The sequence below is a fragment of the Manis javanica genome, chromosome 2, assembly GCF_040802235.1.
Source record: "Manis javanica isolate MJ-LG chromosome 2, MJ_LKY, whole genome shotgun sequence".
Lineage (NCBI taxonomy): Eukaryota > Metazoa > Chordata > Mammalia > Pholidota > Manidae > Manis > Manis javanica.
In genome coordinates this window covers 174842506-174859902 of record NC_133157.1, presented here as the reverse complement: position 1 = coordinate 174859902, position 17397 = coordinate 174842506, and positions in this window count along the sequence as shown.

Below are 17397 nucleotides of genomic sequence, written 5' to 3'. Positions count from 1 at the left end.
GGAGCTTATCAGCTGTAGGAAGGCGTTTGATTGCTACTTGAAATGTGATAGGAAGTCATGAAAGAATTAAAGAAATGTAAGATGATCTGCTTTATTCATCTGGATGCCATGTGGAAATTAAATGTACAGAGAAAAAGGATACAAGTGGGGAAAATCGGCAGGAGGCTATTGTAGTAATTAGGTGAGAAATGATGCTGGTTTAAAGAAGTTTATGGAATCAAGATATATTTACCAGGATTTGCCGATGGCCATGGAGACTTAAGCCTGTTAAGCAGGTTAGGAACTGAGCACGAAAAAGTCATGTGATTCAGCTCTCATCACATCCCTCTGGAAACATTCTCTGACCTCTGCTGGTTGGTGCAAATGTCCCCCCTGCAGTGCTCTCATAATACCTGGGTGGCTCGAGCATGACACTTTTTTACATTATAATGTAATTACCTGTTAATGTGTTTGTCTTCCCAACAGGTGTGCGAGCAAGTACCTTGATGGCACAGACTATATTCCTCATTGTCACCTTTCATTCATAAACCCAGAATAATAATATGTCGAAGGAAGGAATTTACATTGAACTTGGCAATGTCATTTCATTTTCTGAGAAGATAATACAGGGAAAAGAACTAGTGGAGTAAGTAGATTCAAGCAATAACAGTTTAAAAGGAACTGAGTAAAGAACAATCAAGTAAATCTGTAAATAGTAAAAATTTACCTTGGCTTGTAATTTTTTAACCATGCTAAACAAAATAATTGATTTCTAGGTGTATTTCAGAGTACTAGAATCAAGTAATATTTTATTAAAAACTGTTTATCCTCTAATAAAAAAATGTTACATCATTTGATTGAAGACCTATGAGTTTGGAGTTCTACTCTAATTTTTGGCCCATGGATAAGTTGAAGTAGGAAGACTGGAGAGACAGAAAAACTTGATTTATATTCATTCTTCACTATTACAGTGGATCAGTTCATCTCTATGGGTCTCTTTTACCATTTTTAATATCTCAAGAAGGCATCTAGGGGTCTCTCCTAGCCATGTGAATGCATGTTTAGGGGAAATGGGAGAGGAATCTGACTTCTAGTACCTCACAGTCTACCAGGGTGTATATCCAGTGATTTTTGCATTGCCTAAGTATAGTCTCTTGAATGGGCAATTTTTTAAGGCTTTGTAAAAAGAGTCCCATCATCTCAGTAGGAGTTGTGCATGTGGAGTAAAGTGAATCCAAGGAAGATTTAGGGACAAAAATAGGATGCAATCTTCAAGTATTTATAAAGATAAAGATGGGAAACATGATTTAGTTTTCTATTATAAAAATATTGAGCAAAAAGCAGCATAGGTTTTGCATTAGAAATGCTCACTGAACCCCACTACCCACAAGTCTTTCTAATGAAAATAGCCCATTTTCCAGCTCTGTTCCTTGAGAGGCATGTTTTATTCCACATAGTCATTGTCTCTGTGTTTCTCTCTGCAGAGAGAAAAGCAGAGATGCCCTGTGCACAGTCATGCGTGGCTTCCCTAGAGCTGCTTTAGGTTTTTTCTCAGTGTTGTCTCCTTCCAATCTAGTCTACATATATTCCTAAAATAAACTCCCATCTTCTTGAGGCAGACTGAATTAGTCTCCATTCCTTGCCACCAAAAGAACAAAACTAAAAATAGTGTTGATCATTATGTATGAGAAAATGAAAACCCATTGTAAAAAAAAAAAGTTAGAAACAAATCTATTTCCAGTTAGGTTCAAGGATGGCTCTAGCTGATATTTCTTTTATGAGTGAACTTTCTCTAGGGATGGAAACTTTCTTAGAGCTCTTATTGTAGCTTCCACATGATATGTATTGTTCGGGGTCCTGCTCAAGATCTCTGGATGCTCAAGCTGGTGGTACACCAGAACCACCTAGGGAAACATTCTGCAAGTGTTAATTTCAGGGTCTAACCCTCAGAGATTCTGCGTCAAGTCTGTGGTACACTTGGGCACTTATAGTTTTAACAAGCTCCATAGGTGATTGGACACACAGCTAGGTTTCAAAACTGTGCTCGATGACCTCAAAAAGTTTTGACACAAAGATGGATTCATATACCTTGAAATATAATGCTTCCATTAAGATGTCCCTCTGTTCTCTACTCCTGACTTTAAAAGCAAAGAAAGATTTATTTTTCTTCCTCTATCTACTCTGTTGGCAATAACACAATAGTATTTGAGTGCTCAAAACTGGTCTCACCTGATTTTGCTTCCTATGGAAGGAAGACATAAGTGATTTATCATTTTGGAAACTTAAATTGAAATGCTAGGGATAGCGTGGCATCAGAGAGTCCCATGTGAACTTTTCTTTCCAGAAAGATGGAGCACCACAACTTCTAGATCTACTTTCCTTCCCTCTGACTCTGTCCCAGTTCAACCCACTTCCTTTTCAGGAAGTATAGAAGTTACAACAACAATAGGGATATTTGGTGCTTGAATCTCTTATCTTAACAATATTTGGCTTTCTGTTCCATCATTTTGGATACTGAAACATACCTAGGCAGAGAACATTGCTAAGTCATCAGACTAACGAGGTTGAAATTATTACAAATTCCTGATCTCCAGGCTTGGTAGTTCTAGTAATTTCATTATTACTTTATCTTCTAATTATTTCTTCAAATTCTTCAACAACTATAAAATCACGGTCTCCTCTGGGGTGACCAATGACCTGGTTCATCTAAAACAGAGGAGTTCCAGGACATGGACTTTCAGTACTAAAGCTAAGACAGCTCCCAGGCAAACTGGAATGAGTCGGCTGCTCTAATCTCATCAGACATTCTCTGTCACTGCATTTTCGTTACTTACAACGAAGGGTCTAATTTCTTCCCAAAGAAATTAGAGGCTATCAGGTAGAAAATTTCTGAACTCCCTGACTTCTCCACTAAAGCAATCTGGCCATGGACTGGCTTTATTAGTGATTGTCTTTCTGCTTTGTCTTCTACCTGTTTATAACTGTTGACTCTGTCTCCTCAACATAGTGCTAAGGGAAAATTCGCCAGGTCCTAGTATGCTCCCGGGAAAGTGACCCTGCTTGACTCTGAGCTTGATAGAGCCTTTCCACCACACCCACACTTTTTGTAACATACAACAGAGCATGACCAAACCCAAGGGAGACTTGATAATGTTCTTATTCTTTTAATTCCTCCTAATCTGGAATGTACTCCCCTTTTTACTCTTTTGCATAGTTCTTCTACTTTCAGTTAGGGAAGGCTCGCTGAAATACATTTCTTGAGTGAGGATGCCCTCTTTTGACTGGCAAGCAGATAGACCCAGATTTGTTTTTGTACCTGGCTGCCTTTTATTCTCTAACAATAAAAGCATATGCAAGTATTTCCCATCTTAAACACAAACCTCACTCTTCCTATGTATTAGATGCCCTTGACCATCTCTTACTCTCTCTTTCTTTCCTTTCTAGTTATTCAACTTGAAAAATAAATGTGTTTTTGCTTTCTTCACTTATTCCTGAATTACAGTGTGTCTTTTATAGTTACATGAACTACAGTAACTATAAAGAATAATAGAAAATCACCCATAATTCTTCTATGTAGAACTAAAAAGTTACTCTCTGTGGCTTTTGTCATTGTTTACAACTCCTTCTTTCAAGAACTATTCTGGTTGTATTCACAATTATACAGAAGTTCCTTCTCAGTCTTTTCTAAACCTTCATCTTGTACCCAAAATATACTCAAATATTGATGTTCCCAGCTTTGTATCTTCATCTTACTATTTCATTAACTCCATAGACTCTCCTTGACTGAGTACATTTTTTTTCTAGCTCTATGGATGCATCTACAACCTATATTCTGAGGCCTGTCAAATATCTCTGTAGATACTCAGTCCCATAGGAATTTTTGACAGATTCTGTAATCTCAACACTGATTTTTGTCATCTCCCATTTACCCTATTTCAGATTGATTTGATCATCTCCCAATTTCTCTATCCCCAACATCTTGTATTGATGATACGACCATATACTTGGTTTGTTGTTTATTAACTTTGCTTTCTCCTACTCATTCCCATGTTCAGCCAGGTACCGACTCTTGCCTACTAAATCTCCTTCACATCTCTTAAATTCACCTCTTCCTCTCTACCTGTGCTACTAGTCTCTAGGAATGACCTCTTAACCTCGTAAAACTGTATTTGTTCTATAGTCTTTCTAAATGGAGTCTTTGCCTCCGGGCTTGGCCTCATTCAGTCAGTTCTCCACACTGCTGCCAAAGTGGTCTTTCTAAAACATAAATCTGAGCATTGTGGTTAAGATTGTGGGTTCTTGAATGAGACAGATCTAGATTTATAGCCAGTTCCAACACTTACTAGCTGTGACTTTGGGCAAGTTATTTAACCTCTTGAAGACTCAATTTCCTCACTGGCAAATGGGGAATATAAAACCTATATCAGAGCATTGTCTTGAGAATTAAATGAGTCTTCTATCAAGCACAGTTCCTTGCAAATAAGTAATGCCTGATATTTGATTGCTGCAGTTATCATGGGTATTCTTTTTATTGTTCTTATTGAGATATGTTATTACTCTTCCTGGCTAAGTTTCTTTAGTGTTTCTCTGTTGGGTTTAAGATAAAGTCTTAACCCTTCAGAAGATAGAAAGGGCCTTTTATGGTGGAGTTTTGGTTGGTCTCTCCATCCTCATTTCCTGTTATTTCCTTTCTCAGTCTATCCTCCAGTCATAGTGAATTATTTATACTTTTTCCAACAGTACTTTTCTTTCTGTTCTTTTGTATATTCTTTAATATTTCTTGATTTTGACTATTTCTCTAGCTAAATGCAATGTGTTCAAAATTCAGTTCCACTTAATCTTTCCTAAAGAACCTCCCCTCTCCCACTCTCATCACAATATGGATCAGGTATCCTGTTTCCTCCCCTAATTTCCTAGGCACACATGACTCTAATACCATGTTATCCAACATGTAATTATTTTCCCCAATAGGCTGTGTCTTGTTTATTAACAATGTCTTATTTATCTTTGTGTTACCAATTTTCAACCCAGTATCTGGAAAATAATTGGTGGTATTCAAACATTGAATGGTATGAAAGTTTTGGGTATTCATAATGATAAGACTCAGCATGGAGATGTATAAGGATAAATAAAATTGCTAATTAAAAAATGAAAATTTGAAAACAAAGAGATAATGAAATGCCTGAAAGTGGTGCACTTATATACATCTATATAGCTATATGAAGTACTATACAACTATATATATAGTTACATACATCAGTAACTGTAAGAAGTATTATATAACTTATATAAGAAGCATATAGAAGCTGAAAACTTTGTGTTATTTAGAAAATTTCAAGAAAAGGATGATATTTGAACTGTAGTTTGAAGGTACATGGTTCAATTAGGTAAAAGTAACAGAAGGAGATTTTTTAGGAAAGGGTACTATGAAAACAAAGGCGGAAGGAGTTAATGTATATGGAAGGTTTCCTATGTTCTCAGCACTAAGTTGATTTTAGATTGTGGTATTTATTAACTTTTTTTTCATTTAATTTTCTCACTGACTCTGTGAAGTGGATGGTTGAGAACACTATGGTCAGAAGTTACAAGTAAATTCACATGGCAAAGATAAATTCAAATCCAGTTCTGCCCAAGTGTGAAGGATTGCTTTCTCCACCATGGGCTAATGTACCCTTGATGGAATGCACATGTGAGATTGGAATAGTGAGGTATGCCTGGATCAAGATTATGACAGGCCTTTAGGCAGGCAGAGAAGGAATTTGAACATTCTCTATTAAGAAACTATAACATTCTCTTAGCTATCTATTTGGTGAGTTGAAGAGGGTGTTTCAAAATGAAAGGTTGTTGGCAAAAATATACAGTCAGCTTGCTACTAATATCCTTTCTTGAAACCAAGAAAGCTAATGCTAATAGATGATATGCTCTTTCTCACTGGGCCTGGTATAGCCACAAAATAATTATTCATGGATATTCATTAAGTGTTTTTGATTGATCCATAACCATTCTTTCATCCTAGCATCACTCCTATTTCCTTAGGGGAGTTACTGTGCCACCATTTTGAGTAAGAAGGGTGAAACTATGAAACAAGGTAGCCACCCTCCTATTATGGAGCATGATATTCCTGGAGGTAGGATACTTCTGGCAGATCTCACTTTCTCAATAGGACCAAAACGTGAGCCTGTCACCTAAGCTTGACTAGACAAAAGTATTCTTTCCACAGAGTTAGAATCCTAACCAGAGTTATTCAGGATTAAAAAATATATATACAAAGAAACAAAACAAAACAAAACTATACATTTCTTCCAAAGAAGCAGCAGTACAGAGTTACCTCTTGCTTTTCTGATTTTTCCTTTATTTCTAAGCATCCTCTCTGGTCTTCCCATCAGAAGAGTGAGCTTCCCAATTACATTATTCCAACAAGCTTTTTTTTTCTTTTCTTTTTTTTCTGCAAGTTAATCAGAGTCAGTGCCTGTGGCTTATAACCAAAAATATCATAATCAATACCATTTTTATTCGGTCAGAGTTGGCACATGATTTAAAAACCAGCAGGCCCATGATTTAATACCAATGGCACATGATTTAAATCTAATAGGATTTAAATATGGAAAATATGCTGTGGTATTTTTATACTGTGTCAACTTGGCTAAGCTGGAATTATATTTCCCAGAATTCCTTTCCCCATATGGTTCTAAGTTAGAGTTGGCAAAAAGAGAAATTTTTGTGAGATTTGGAAGGTGGATGTGAAACAGGAGCCATTATGTGCTGAAGGTCTTTGTGGTTACTAATGGTGAGAGAGTGTTGCAAATATGTTCTCATATCTTTGTTCATATCCAGATCTTCTTTACAAATGCCATCCCTGAACAATAGAGACTGCAGATTCAAATAAATACAGAGTCAAGAGCCTCCCATCCTCTATTCCCTCATCTTTCCTGTGTTCTCATCCCAGCAGCTGAATATATCTGGTCTTTTAGATTCCTTTAAAACTTTGGTTTGTCCACTCACTCCAGTGTTTCAGAAAGGCCCTTAATCCTCAAACTTCCCTTTTTGGTCTGTTATTTCTTCAGCTTCACAATTGTACAGGGTCTTATTCCTATGATTAATCTCTTATTCCATAATAGTCATATAGGTTCTGCTTCCACAATTGAACCCTGATTGCTATAGTTATTGGCACCAAAATTGGTTCCAGAAGAACAGAACGAACATTAAAGATGGCAATCTATAATTGGTTCTCTGATCTGATTAGATTTAAAGACATTAATGTTCTTGCTGCCAATAGCAAAGGGGGCAATGGCAGTGCATGGAATGTAGTTACAAAATCGTTTCCTAAATTATGTGGTTTAATCATCTGTGGTTTCACCTGTAATCCAATGTCTATAGAAGGCAAGGCTTTGGGTCACCAAAGCTGTAGAACATTTTAATGAAAATGAATATAAGAATGTTGGTTGTTTGCTTTTAAGTACATTGAAAACTATGGAGAATGAAAATGAGCTCAAGCTTTCAAATTCCCAAATCAAGGTCTAGGTAGTGATTAGAAAGTTTCTATGACTGCTCTGAGAGAAACTTATATTTCCTACAAGATTTCTTAAAACCAAACCCAAAGCCTAATTTGCAGAGTAGCTGAATTAGAATTCAACACAACCTTTCAGGATTTCTTAGATTAGAGTTAAGGCATCAACTGGGAAGGAGTAAGGCCATGAAAATTGGGTTGGAGACACATAGGCTAATTTTGATGATGCAGAGGCACTTGAACCTTTACATTTTATTGAGCCTCATTTGCTAGTAAAAGCACCCTCCCCCACCAGGTCTGTGGACATTTGTCTCCTCTTGCCTGAGGAACTTAATTGTCCTGACCTAAGGAATTTCAAATGCAGGGGAATGCTGATCCCCGCCCAGCTGGTATATTTCACCACCTCCCTTGCTTTTTTCTAGATCTATGACAAGACTTCGATTCTGGCATGTTCCTGGGGATCTGATAAAAATCGTGACCTGAAAAGACTTACTGTACTTACCAAATGAATTATATTTATATCATTTATATACATACTCATGGAAATGTGGGAGAATATATATGAAAGTGGATTTAAAGGATGTTGGATCATGGGAAGGGAATATAATTTTGGTTCAGTTTGAATCTATTAAAATCGGTTTGCTAAGCAAAGATTCTACATTCAGTGTGTTTTAAATAGCTGGTAAGTGGTTCTAACTTTTGGCTTGGATAGTGACTAAAATGAAGCTGAGTCGCCAGGACTCCCTGATATACTGTGGAGGGCAGTATGAAAGGCTTAGGGATATTTGAAGGAAAGATGGATTTATCTTATAACACCTGCCCATCCACCCATATATAGGTCTGAAGGACATTTCCTTTATTAAGGCTTTGAGAAATACATCGGTGAAAGGAGCACTGTCATCTTTGAAAAGCTCTGTGGTGGCTGTTTTCTGCATGCCAGGGATGACAGCAGGAAATGCTGCCATCAAAATAGGATCCCTGAATTCAGCAGGGGTGATGGGATCTCAAGGCAGGTGCCAAGTAGCAGCACTTAACTGTTGAGACAGCATGGGGAGAATTACTATGAGTAGCACATTTGAAGCAGAATTCAGAATGATTTCATCTATAGAGAACTTTGTCTTTAGCTAGTTGATAATGGTGTCCCAAGCACTGAAATATATGGGTAGTTAGCTAAAGTCTTACTTGATTTGTAGAAATGGAAAAACTCTAAGTCTGGTGAACAGAAATGGAGAATTAATTGCCATTCCTGAGCCAGTTCAGGGTATTCTGTGCCTGGGTCTTAATTTATGAAGGTAACCAAGTGAAGACACAGAGAGGTCAATGCCATTGAAAGAAAAGTTCAATATTACTTACAGTTCCTGTAGAAACAAGAGGCACAGCTTGCCTCACAGAGCTGCAGGAGGAATACCAGCTTTTAGTCAGGATGCAGAAGCAAGCAATAGGTTTAGTTCAGAGCCTTTACTGGGGTTTCTGTGGGAAAGACAAGGCAGGGCATTGTAAACAGTTTAGGATTGGCTAGTTGGAATAATTTCTGTGGACTCTTAACTACAGGAGTGATCTGTAGTGCCTGGGATCATTAAAGCAGAGGAGTATTGCCTTCTGGGCTGCATGGCCCAGCGAAAGGCCATGGAGGGCAGGAAGAGATGCAGGAAAGAGTCTCTAGACTGGTTAGTTTGCATATCAGGAGCATGCTCCTGGCTGATCCCTTTATGTCTAAGGACTGGCTAGCCCTGGGAGGAGTAGTCACTCCCCAGTCAGAAAGGTCTTTTTTTTTTTTTTAATTTTGAATATGTTTTTATTGTGCATTAACTTTTATTTATTTTTATTTTTTTAAATTTTTGCATAGTGATTCTATTTATTCTGTCATCAGTAGTTACTATAAAACAGGATTTAACTAAAAATAAAGGAATTGCATAATGACAAAAAAAATTGCAAGTTCTAAATACCAAAAAATTATAACCATAACCTGTAAAAATCTAGAAACAGAGATATTTTTGCATACTGGTGAATTTGTAGTTTTTTGTTGTTTTTTTTTTTGTCTCCAATCTTCTGAAGCATAATGAACAAGTTCTTACATGATGAACAAATTCTTACATAGTGAGTAAGTTCTTACTTGGTGAACAGTACAAGGGCAGTCATCACAGAAACTTTCGGTTTTGATCACGCATTATGAACTATAAACAATCAGGTCAAATATGAATATTCGTCAGAAAGGTTTTTTAATGTCAAAACATCATCATATACAAAACATTTAAAAATATGTTATTAATACACGGGGCACCTTGGATACAAGGTACCAGGTTCCTTTACGGAAAGACAGCACTGTCAAAAACTCATCTGGTATATCTTTCTCTACCTTCCCCAAAGGTATCTGTGGCTATTTACAAGAGTGACAGTGCATTGAGAAAGGGAACATTATCATACTACTCATATTGACAATGACTCTGAACTGCTAGTAATTTCTAGAGACACAAATGCCACTGTGGTCTACCACTCAGAGGAGAGGCTTTGGGAGATAAGAATTTATGATGTTTAGATTGGGTTTGTCTCACAGGGGTACCACTGGGTCCCCAAATCCACAGTGTGGTTATTTCCCAGTTCTTGAACGCCTAATTGGAAGGGACATACTAAAAAATTGCCAGAATACCTATATTGGTTTCTTGGCCCATGAATTGGGAAAGGTTACAGTGAGAAGAACAAAGGAAAAAACCTCTAGAATAGCCTTTATCTACACAAATAGTAAACCAATGGAAATGCCTCATTCCTGTATTGAGGTTTCAAGATTAGTGCCACCATAGAAAACTTAAGAAGGTAGAACTGTTTTCTAACAATTTCCAATCAATTCTTCTGTTTGGCCTGTGGAAATTAAGAAAGAAGTTATGGAATGACTTAATCAGGTGATAAATCCAATCACAGCAGTTGTTTTAGGTGTGGTTTCTTCCCTGGAGAGCATCAAAACATCCCCAGTCATGCATTCACTGACTTGGTGAATGTTTTTGTATTCCTGCCTTTACTAGAGACCACAAAACAGTGAGCTTTCATTTGGCATGGCCAGAAGCACACTTTCCTAACCTTCTTTAGGGCTATTGCCATTTTCCAGCTCTTTGTCACAATCTAGTCTGCAGTGAACTTGATAGTCTTTGCATTTCACGAACATCCCAATCCTCCACTATATTGATGATATGCAATGTTCGTTCTTTGTTCACAAGCTCCTCAGGAGTTTTCCAGGTGTAATCTGAAATTGGTCCCCTACGTGGAGGGCAGGGAGAGAAGCAGGAAAGAGGCAGGCTATTCCAGATTGATAGGCAGTAGGTTTAATAAGCAAGAGAACTTACACATGAGGCTGGTCTTGGGTGGCAGAAAGATGAGTAGATCTCCACACCCATGTACCAGAATCTTAAAAGTTTATATAGAAGCCTTAACTGGGTTCAGTCACATGTCCAGATGGTCTCAATACCACATCACCATCTCAAGGCAATGTCTTTGAAGCAGCCTCTGGGAGTGGGGAAGGCAAGGGGAACCCACATTCCAAGGATGGGGAAGGGGGTGAGGAGCCTCTGATTGCTGGGAGTCAGCTCACACACCCATCAGCGGTCATTTCATCTTAAGGACCTCCTCCTACACTCGTACTTGGTGAGTGGAAAGTAGTAACTACTATAGACGTCTTAGTAGGGACGTGTGTATCAGAGGGCTGTGTGAAAATAAAGAAAACCTCAGTTAAAATAGAGTTGGGAAGCCCTGAAGGGGGACTGTCATGAATGTACCACTCACTGCAGCCTGCATAACCAGCAGGAAGAAGGAAGATGAGAATAATTTCAACAAGAGAGAGCACTTTTCATATAGGAATTTATCTCCTGCCTTTAAGAAAAGGAAGTAAGGTCCCTCTCTGCCCTACCAACAAACACACTAATCACCACCTGCAGTCAGTGAGAAACTCCTGCATCCTCAATTTCTTGTTCTTCTCCAGTAAGCTTTTGTTCAGAGCAACCATCCTAGTTTCCTCCTAAATCTTAATAGAAGCTGACCTTCCCTCGGTCTCTTCAGACTTGCCTGTGGTTTGCGACAGCTTACTTGTCCCAAATAGCAATTCCTTTGCTGTTCCCAAATAAACTTCCTTTTTATTTTACATAAATAAAATTTCCCTTTGCTCTGTTTAAAGTTAATAGTAGTACATAAATCCCACAAAATTTAAAAGGCCCTTATCTCAGGAAAATTTTCTAAGACTGCAGTGGTCTGAGGTATGTCAAGATACGTCCTTTCAAGTTGAATGACAAATTGCTGTGTCTGGCCTCTTCTACCATGAGAAAGAAGCTCAGTGTCTCTGTTTTATGGGCTCCTTTAGGTTATATAGATAAAATATATCTCATTTATTGAGTAACTTGAAAGGGTGTAATTTTGAATGGGGCCCAGAGGAAGATTCAGGCCTGGGCCATATGACCCAGCAGATCTAATGGTACTTGAAATGTCTGTGGCAGACAGAAATGTTTCATGGAATTTTTATCAGGACTATATAGGCAAATTACAGTGGAAACACTTAGGATTTGGAGTATTCCATGTCATCCTTTTCAGGTAGCCATTCTCTTTGAGAAACTGCTAACTAGCAGCTGGGTCCCAGAAGAGCCTGAACTACCTTCATGGGTCACCAGGGCAATCGTGTGGCCCTGATCTGCCCACCATGAACCAGGTGTTGTCTGAGCTGTACAGCTACGATTTGGGCATGCAGAGTTTCATTCCAGCATTAAAAGGAAGTAATTTATATGAGACCAGGCTTAAATAAGTCCTAAAGGCATATGCGAGTTCCATCTGCAAGTCGCCCAGGTTCCAATGGTGCCTATTCCTTGCGCATTTTCTCCTTTTATTCATGCCAGTCATATAGTCTCATGGGAGGTTCCTTGTGACCAAGACCCTGAGGAAGAATATTTCTGGGACTGGATTACAGTCGGTTCTGTGTGACATGCTGATACTACCTGAAATGACTAATGCTTTGGTTTAGAAGGAACATAATTGGAAATTTAATGATAAGGAGGTCTGCATATGTGACATGTAGATGAAGTTCTCCAAGTGGGCACAGAGTGTGATGTTGTTTGTGTTCCATATGAATAATCATCAGTAAAGAGCATTCTTGACAGAGGAGAATCTTAATAACCAGGTGGTTGAGATCACTTGTTCTGCAGGTGCCAGTCAGCTTCTTTCACAAGTTGCCCTCTACTTTCCCAATAGAAACATAAATAAAATGGTCATGGGCTCAGCACACTGGATTTTTACTCACTAAGGCTAGTCTGGTTAGAGCCATTGCTGAGTGCCCGACCTACCAACAGCAGGGGCCAACACTTACCTCCAATATGGCATTGTTCATTGGGAGGATCAGCCGCTTACCTATTGGCATATTGATTACATTGGATCACTTCCATCATGGAAAAGGCAGTGCTTTTTTTTTTTTTATTGGAATAGATATCCTGAATATGAATTTGCTTCCCTTCCCAAAATGTTCCTTCAAAAACCACCACCCATGAATTTTCAGATGCCTTATTCACTACCATGGTAATTCACACAGCATTACTTTTGACATAGGAACTAATATTACAGGAAGTAAAATATGAAATTGGCCCATCCTTATGTAATTTGCTAATGTTATCATGTTCTGCATCATCCTTTCAAAGACACAGATGTCCTGATAGATAGGTTAAATATTTTTTGAATATTTAATTATAGTACCAGCCAGGTGGCAATACTTTGTAGGCTGGAGTAATGTTCTCCAGGCTATAGTGTATGCTTGGTATCAGTGATTGATTGACTGGTTCAGTATTCTGCTGTTTTTTTCCAAAATTAGGAGTCCCAGATCCGTGAATGAAGAATTGAAGTACAAATAGCTTTTCTTTCTATTATGTTTAACAAAATACTAATGAAATTTTGTCCCTGAAAATATGGGTTCTCCCAGTTTAGAGCTCTCCCCTGACCCATATCCTACACTTCCTCCTTAATTCATATTCAGGTGTATTTGACTTTTTATGTAAGGGATTACTTAAGTTTCTTATATGTCCACTTGGGCATGATGTTTAAGGGATAGAAAAACAAAGGAGAGAATGGTACTGTATCATGAGGATTCCTTCTTGATTTCCTATATCTATTTATTAAATGGCCAAAAAACCTGTGTTTAAAATTTGGCAATATGCATGATGATATCAAATGACTCCTGGCATTGGCTATCGCTTAAGCCAGCGGGCTCTCCTTTGGCTCTTCCCACAAAGCCACACATGCTTCAGTACTTCGGGTTTGAGATACAAAGTGTTTCCATTTAATTTGAACTTGTGTCTTCCCTTCACAGGTTGAGACAGAAAAAATACTTCTTTCTCTTCCTTTTCTTAATTTTTCAAGAGAGCTGGACTAGTGCCCAGTCATATTGGCAAATCACACCCCTAATTTATGCAGGAGATGATAAAGTCCCATCACTGCTGATTTTTAGTGCATAGAAGCATATGGAATCAAAAAGTGCCAGACCCAGCTTTGCATTCCAGGAATGTGTGGGAGGGCTTACCAGTGCTTATGGGGTAAAGAAAAAAGAGACAAGTGAAACTCATAAAACAGACTAAGTTTTCTTTCATTATCCTCATTTTTGAGTATTTTAGGATATATTTCTGAAAGGAATATATATGAGAAATATAAGTATAATGCGTTGCTTACAATATACTAGGCATTTTGCTATTTAAAGGGATTTCTTTATTTTTTAGAATTTTTGGTAAGGTTTTTCCAATTATATCATCCCCAAGTTTTTTAAAATTGCCATTTTTCCTCTATACCCACAAGAATCTCCCTAAATTAAAGTGTGGATGAGTACTATTTAATTCAATGAGAATTTTTCATGTAATTTTAAAAACTGAAAAATGGGGACTATAATTACGATTTTATTTTCCACTTTAAATACAATACTAATTTATTTAATGCTGTAATTGGTGAAATACACACCACAGAGGAAGCCTTGGATTCTCCTGGACACATTTTCACACTACAGTCACTTGTATTTGTTACAAACATTAAACTGTGCCCAGTTCTTTCAGCACCTATTAACACTCATTCTCAGAACATCAACTCTCTCCATATTTGAAGTCAATGAGAACTCTAGTTAGTGGGGCAAATCTATTCCCTGGAGGTTGCACCTAGTCTTGTCCTAGAAATAAATTTAAATATGTTGCCATAGTTTCAAGTATTAAGCAAGTTTTTATTAAAACAAATGTTCCTATCCACTCAAGCAGACAATAGCACTCAGCCTGAGTGAGAAATCAAAGAGAGCCCCAATCAATCATGATAGGAGACCTTTCCAAATTCAAATGATTCTCTCAATCCTTGTATATAAATATGTTTTATGTAAAATGATATAACTATAAATCCAAGTATGGTATACATTTACAAAAAATTGTAGTGAAATTCTGTGGTATTGAAATATATTGCCATTCATCATTGTTTATTCATTGTACTGAAACATCTATTATTTGCTCTTTAGTATACGTTTTCCTCTCTCCTAATAACTTTAATGACCCAGACCTCAGCCAATTAGCATACTGCATTCCTGTGGTGGCAGTGATTGGTTGAGGATGGTCATGTGATCCCCTAAGAGTCAATGAGATACAATGATGCTTTTTCTGCCGATGCTGGGATAAATTGTGTTTTCCTACTGGATATGAACCTTTGAGGATTAGTGACTACCACTGCTACAGTCATTTTGCAGTTACATGGAAAATGGAGCCAACTTCAAGACTGAGTCTCCAAATAAATACAGAACAAAAGTGACTTTTGGTACCATCATTTGTGTCACTGGGGACTTTAATAAAGATAAGCCTGAATATCTATGACTGCTTAGTTATCTGATATAATAAATCCACACCTTCCTCTTTTTTTTGAGGCTTTGTTATTAACAGCAGAAATAATTCTGACTGGTAAATTTACCAAAATTAATGGTACTGCTGTTGGCCCTGGAGATATTGAGGATATGTAACATGGTATTTCTGACTTCAAGAGATTCACAGTCCTTGAGGGAACATACACAGACACATGCACACACACATTATCCCAATGTATCAGAGTTATTCGTGGAGTGATAAGGAAGCACAGGCTGGGAAAGGAGCAGGCTAGAGATGGTTTCCCAGAAAAGTGATATTTGAATTAATTTTTTAAGTAAAAGCACATTTATATAAAATGGTCTGATTCCTATCTAAGTTTTGATTTCTCCAAAAGAGGACCCTGACCCAAAGATTTGGGTACAGGTAATTTATTTGGGAGGCAATCCCAGGAAGCACAAATGAGGGAATGGGGAAATGAGACAGGAAGGGGAGAAAAGTCAATAAAGGGTACATTAATGAGTAAATTAGTATGGGCAACTGAGACGTAGTCCCATCGTCGACTGCCTGAGAATCCATCTGGCCAATGAGGCCAAGTCATTTGTCCATGGTTTCCATCCACTTCCAAGCTGAGCATTGCCCTTCAGGACTTGGTTTCACCTGTATGCGGTGGCACATGCTCCTGTGGTAGTGGAGAAAACCATCAGGGCAAATAAAAAAGGTATTTGTAGTCAGTGTACTGGGAACCAGCTGCATGTACCTGAGGTGAGTCTAAGGGGTTTGGGGTAGGGCATCAGTCTGTATCTGCTACAATTCCTGTTTCTGTGGGAAGTCTTATCCCTTCCCTATTTTTCCATGAATTCCCAGGCACTTATATTCTCATGCTTTTGGGTAGTTCTGAGTTCCTAATTCCAGAGAACTGTCTCATTGTAGCATTTTCTTCCTTCTGATTTGTGCCAGCCCCATGTGGAACTCAGCCATTTATCTTCAGTTTCCTCTGAAAACTTATAAAAGGCATTTTTGCAGGGTTGTTTTGATGGATATGTGTATACAGCACAATCTTCAGAAGATGAGGTCGAAGGAGAGCTTTCATCTGTACAATTAAAATTTACCAGTACACATTCTTGGTCTTGAGAAGTCCTAGGTCGCTATCCTGGGCTGACTTCCGTAGAAGTAGAGCCTGAGACAGGGATTTCTGGAGTGATTTACTAGGGAGTTGCCCCTGTGTAATCTGTGAGTGAATTAAAAAAGCAGGATAGGACAAGAGGAAAAGCTGGGCAAAAACGTGTGTTCAGTTGATCCCATAGTGAAATCTGGAATGAAGATAGCACCACAGTGTTGTCCATGCCAGGGACAGGGACAAGGCCTTCATGTACCTGTGTTAGTCTTTGGTCAGTCTACCTCTGGGAGGAGGGTGTAACCTCTCAGGCATTTCTGCCACTAGGTACTTCTGTTGTTAATAGCACATTTTCAGAAGAAGAGTGCAGCTGTGAGCTGTTAGCAGCCAATGCTCACAGACGATGGGGTAGGGGATGAGTGTACTTGCTTGTCAAAGGGGGTGTGAATGGGACACCAGCAATCTCCACTATGGCTGGTCTGCTGTAACAATTTGTCACTAGACAGGCTCCTGCACTGGCTTGTGTTCTTCGCCATCTTTCTCTCAAGATTCTCCTGCTTCTCTACTTTCTGGCCAAACCTATTGCTTCTAACAGATTGACTTTTGATATTATACAGAACAATTGTCTCTCAATGTCCTAAAATGAGGCTTCCCTTTGCCTACCCAAAGGCTCAGAAATGTGCTGAGCTAAACAAAGGGCTACTTGCTTGACTCACTCTGGTTCTTGTTTAGCTCCATGGAAAAAGCTCACAGAGACCTTTGAATTTTAGCTGCCACTGTCCCTTACCCATTTGTGAATCGGAGCTATATTTATCACAGAAACAAATGCCTGCATTAACAGAACAGTCTATAGTCAATTTAATTTTAGACAGCAATGACTATATTTCTGCAAAAGATGAATAGCTACTAGATGAGACAGTTTGCTTTCAGTGGTTAAGGCAGCTAGTGTGAAGATGTCTAGA